The sequence below is a fragment of the Salvelinus sp. IW2-2015 genome, linkage group LG33, assembly GCF_002910315.2.
Source record: "Salvelinus sp. IW2-2015 linkage group LG33, ASM291031v2, whole genome shotgun sequence".
NCBI classification, from domain to species: domain Eukaryota; kingdom Metazoa; phylum Chordata; class Actinopteri; order Salmoniformes; family Salmonidae; genus Salvelinus; species Salvelinus sp. IW2-2015.
This window is the reverse complement of record NC_036872.1, coordinates 2,538,848-2,544,685: the sequence shown is the minus strand read 5'-3', so window position 1 is coordinate 2,544,685 and position 5,838 is coordinate 2,538,848.

Genomic DNA, 5,838 nt, shown 5'->3' with positions numbered 1-5,838 from the left:
GGCGCCCCCCGATATGACGTCACGTTCGCAGCTGTCAATCAATGTCTCTGACACCTGCTGAAGCGCCATCCCATAGCCCTAACAGGGAAAAAAAACTATTCTCTGATATAGCCTAGCTATATCGAACAAAATATAATTATGAAATGTTCTATGTTTGCACGCAATACAATGGCTACGTGTATCCTTCATCCAAACCAGTTCCACCAAGAATAGAAGTGTCACTCATGGTTCTCATATGATCTCACTTAGACCACAGCCCTTCAGTCAACCATTCAGTTATACCAGGAAGGAACACAAGTCCAGAATGTAACTGATTAACTTTCCTAATATTGAGTTGCACCCCCTTTTGCTCTCAGAACAGCCTCAATTCGTTGGGGCATGGACTCTACAAAGTGTTGAAAGCATTCCACAGGGATGCTGGCCCATGTTGACGCCAACGCTTACCACAGTTTACATGGGAAACTGTTGAGCGTGGAAAAACCAGCAGCGTTGCAGTTCTTGACACACTTAAGCCATGGGCGCCTGGCACCTACATCTTTTGTCTTGCCCATTAACCCTCTGAATGGCACACACACAATCCATATAGCACGGCTTAAGAATCCTTCTTTAACCGGCCTCCTCCTCTTCATTTACACTGATTGAAGTGGATTTAACAAGAGACATCAATGTGGGATCATAGCTTTCACCTGGTCAGTCTCATTGAAAGAGCAGGTGTTCCTAATGTTTTGTACACTGAATATCATCTTAAGGACATCACGAGTTGAGCAACTAGGGTGACCTACTGTTCTCATAAGGACAAGAAATAGAGGCCCTAGCCCCGTCCACTCTGTCAAGGGCGGATGGGGGGGGGGGGGGGGGGGGGGTCCCTAGGTACAGATTTAGAATCGGCTTCCCCTCCCCAATCCTACTCTAAACATTAGTCAAGAAAACACTTAAACTGACCCAAGATCGGTGTCAAAAGACAACTTCACCCTACACCCGTTCCATGGGCTGCCGAAACTCCTCAACAGCTGCCTCACAGTGGATGTTGGGAGCCCAGATTATCAATGGGGTGGGGAGGAGGTCTCACGGAAGGAGTCGTCATGGAGGTGAGGTGTCATCCAATCTCAGCGGAGGGGAATCCTGAGAGCAGTCAGTGCGCTATTAACCACGGTTTCACGGACACTGAACATCTCGCTCTCCTTAAAACATATATGTCATATTGGGAAATATGAATAATATGTTATAGGCCTGTAGGATACATTCCGTATTAGATTGTAGGGGCACCCAGACTATGCCTACAAGAGTTGTTAATTAAACTATGTAGTTTAAGATTTATTTTTTCAAAAGTGCAATTAACTTTGAGTACATACCACTTTCCTTGGAAACAACTGGTAAGAACTTTAACATTTTATATAGCTACATATGTTACAATGTAATTAGTGTGCTTTCTAAAGGCAATAACATTTCTTTAAGACAGCTAAAGCAAGGACACATTTTCTTCAGGAAACATACTTTTCCCAGTTACCTTATTCCCCTACCTTGGAGTAATGCCTATGTAATGTTAAGTTTTGCCAAACGTACACAGATCCTGTTGTAAAACAGTATCCTACTAGTGTGGTGTGCCTTTTTTGTGGGCTTTTGTATTTACAATGAATTAAAGTGAAACATTTCCATGTCGTGCTCTCTCTCTCTCTCACTCCTGGTCTCTGAGCAGGTTCCTCTTCCTAATGATGTCCAATTACTGTTTTTTTCTGGTGTGTGTATGAGCCTAAAAGGGGCTGAGAAATCACTTGCTCCAACTGAATCACAAAAAAAAATCCAACTGCTCATGAGCATATAGACAAAAGCAGGATTGTGCATGCACAATTGATGGTTCCCAACATTTCATCCAGTATAGTTTTTTATATTACACATTCCATTTCTGCGGTATAGTTGATGACCATTGCTATGCACGCTAAGAAGCCAACCTTACTGAAGCATAAATCACTCGTTGCCCTATCCGTCTGTGCTGGCACAAATCTACTACTCACTGGAATCCTCTCAGGATCCTTCACTCTTGACCATCCTCTATTTTCTTAACTGCCTCAGCATATGACACCTTCTGCACAACTCTGACTCTGGCCACTTCAACCTGCCTCACTTGCACCGGACACTTCCAATCCCCAGCAACATGGGCACCCCTACAGTTGAAACACACAACTTTATACACAATCCTCTGTCCAATGGCCTCCTGCACACTTCCCACATCTTGGAATCTGCCCCCTAAACACTACGGCAACATGACCATAAATGTTGCACCTGAAACAGAACAGTGGAGTCTGCACAAAAGCTCCAACAGGATAACTGATATATGCTAACATGACATAGTCCTTTTGAGTCAGAGACTCTACCAGACAAAACAGTGACACCTCTGTTTCACCACGCTCCCCCCCCCGGGTCTGCGTCGCACCAAACGGCGGACGTCACAAACACCAGGAATTTTACATTTCAATCACTCCACCTCCACACTACCCTAGAAATCACTCCATTCAATGGTGCCCTGTTCCTAAGAGCAAAGCAAGAAACAGATCTTGATCCAAGTTACATGACGCCTGCTCCCTCAGGTCAGAAGAAACAAACATCACGTGTCCACTACAGTTACCGTCACTGATTCAACTGCACCAAACTCCTTTCCCACACACCCTGAAACCACAAATGGATCCATCAAAAGGCAAGGGTCCACTTTCTCCAAAGATTTCACTCCTATTTGTTCAGATTCTTCTTTATCATGTCTGGTGCCATTCTTCCTCAACACACATCTTCCCACTACACTAGACTCTTCTTCCTCGCGGTCCATAACCACGTCTATCTGTTCACCCCACTCTGGACGCGCCTTCATCCACTGCATTGCTTGCAGAGCACGCACTGATGGCATTTCTCCAAAACCCAACTTCTGTTCCTTGGCCCAATTTACAAGTCTGGCTATCTCTGACATTTCCATGCTTCCTTCACCTCGCCTCAATCTTTATGAACAGTGGCCACTCCAGTATGGCTCGGTCCACGACACCATCTTTACCCATAACCCCTTAAAATGCTGTCCTACAAGTAAACCCAAACGGTGGCCACCAGATGTCACAACAGCAGTAAAGGGATGTTCCATGCAAATAAGCAGCTTCTCCAGAACAAACAATTCTATATTTTATTTTATACATACAAAATGTCTCTTAAAACACCGACCCCATCATTGTGACAGCATGAAGCTAAACAATAAAACAACTTTAGTTTTAATAAGTAGCTCAAAAGAAAATGTTCGTGTGAGTTCTTCATATGCAAGTGCATGTATTGATCTTCATGTACGAACGAGTGCATGAGTGTCTCTTCGTGTACATGTGCATGATTGATCTTTATGTAAAAACGTGTGCACGGTATAAGTGTGTTCTTGAGCTGAAAGGAAAGGGGAAAACAAAGGTTAAGACTGGAACTGTCATGCCTGCTCCCGCTCTCCCTTCCTGGCGCTCAAGGGCGCCAGGCTACTCAGCATTACGCACTCCTGCCTCGATCATTACGCACACCTGCCTCCCTAGTCACGTGGATCAGCGACTCAATCACCTGTGTTGTTACCTCCACTATATCTGTCTGTTCCCCAGCTCTGTTCCCCGCTTCAACATTATTGTCGTCATGTTGTTTTGTTCCCCCTGTTCTGACGCTGTTCCTGTCTTGTTCAACTCCCTGTACCTGCTTCTCATCTCCAGTGTCAGTTGTTACAGAATGCTGAAGCCACCGAATTAAGCATCGGGGAGTGCTGGCTTTTCGGTTGGTGGTGATGTCGGATCCGGAGGCTGCCGCCGATGGAACCGGGGGTGCCTTAGCCATTTCGCCAGACTCCCACGCCCCGGACGGTTCTCCAGGCTCCTACGCACCGGCCGGTTTGTCCAGCGCCCACACCTCAGCCGGCCCGTCAAGCTCGCCCTGGTGGGACACCGGGTGGCGCCCCTGGGGGGGTGTACTGTCACGACTGATCCCGCTCTTGCTCCCTGGCGCTCGAGGGTGCCAAGCTACCCAGCATTACGTACTCCTGCCACCATCATTACGCACACCTGCTTCACTCGTCACACGCATCAGCGATTCATTGGACTCACTTGGACTCAATCACCTGTGTTGTTACCTCCCCTATATCTGTCTGTTCCCCAGCTCTGTTCCCCACTTCAGCATTATTGTCGTCATGTCATTTTGTTCCCCCTGTTCTGACGCTGTTCCTGTCTTGTTCCATGTCCGTTCATTAAATGTTCAACTCCCCGTACCTGCTTCTCATCTCTAGTGTCGGTTCTTACAGGAACAGACAAACTGGTGTGTCGTGTAGTTGTTCAGTGTCTTAAAGTCTTTCAGTCAAGTCTTAGTTCTAGTAAGTGTTCTTTGGTAACAGGATGGTTGCTTCTTCTGGCATTAACTTCCTGTTCCATCTTTCATTCTCTCTTATTCTAAGACTTTCCTTGTTTTTGCTTTGGGTTTGACTTGTATGTGGAGCTGTCTCTTCTGACATTCACATTCCTGCATTCACATTGAACTCCTCTGTCCTGGTTTGTTCAGAGTTATTTTTCCATTCCTTAACCAGCTTAGGTGGGTTATTTTTGTTTTCGTGGATGTCTGTGTGAAATGAGGTGAAATTGAGTTTGACTGAAGGTCTAGGTCGTTCCTTCTCCTGTGAGGAAGACTAGACCAATGCTCTGAGCTTTGGGTTTCAGTAAAACAGCGTCTGTCAGACTTCTGTTACATTGACTCCATTGCTTGACATCAGAAGTTTCTTTGCTGGTACCAACACTGCTTGCCCGCATCTTTTTAATGCACCCTTGAACTCCCAGGGCACTGTCAGCGGGAGGGTGTTCTTTGCCCAAGGATACATCATTGGTTCCTTCTGTCTCAGTAATGGAGGCCAATACAGTTTGGCTGTTACATCCTATGTTCACTAGGGACATCTCTGTCCTTACCACGTCTTCCATTCTGCAGAGTGTTAGGCCAGTGTCAATGGTGCTGCTGAACGGTTTCTCCCTGTCAGAGCTTCCTGCATGATGAAAAGTGTGTGTGAACAACTGTGTTTACGTTTGAGGTTTTAACCCTTTGAGTGTGTGTGACTGTCACCGGCCCTTTTGGCCGTTCCACTGCCAACTTTTCTTTCATTGCTTGAAATTCGGCTTGCTCCTTTTCCAATGCGTGTTTTTACTTCAGCTTACATTTGAGATATAAACTCAGCAAAAAATAAACATCCTCTCAGTCAACTGCGTTTTTTTCCCAGCAAACGTAACATGTGTAAATATTTGTATGAACATAAGATTCAACAACTGAGACAAACTGAACAAGTACCACAGACATGTGACTAACATAAATTAATGTGTGAACAAGGGAGGGGAGTGGGGTCAAAATCAAAAGTAACAGTCAATGCAGCTGGTGGCCACACCAGATGCTAAGTACTGCAGTACATCTCCTCCTCATGGACTGCACCAGATTTGCCAGTTCTTGCTGTGAGATGTTACCCCGCTCGTCCACCAAGGCACCTGCAAATTTCTGGGGGGAATGGCCCTAGCCCTCACCCTCCGATCCAACAGTTCCCAGACGTGCTCAATGAGATTGAGATCCGGGCTCTTCGCTGGCCATGGCAGAAAACTGACATTCCTGTCTTGCAGGAAATCAGGCACAGAATGAGCAGTATGGCTGGTGGCATTGTCATGCTGGAGGGTCATGTCAGGATGAGCCTGCAGGAAGGGTACCACATGAGGGAGGAGGATGTCTTCCCTGTAACGCACAGCATTGAGATTTCCTGCAACAAGCTCAGTCCGATGATGCTGTGACACACCGCCCCAGACCATGACGGACTCTCCACCT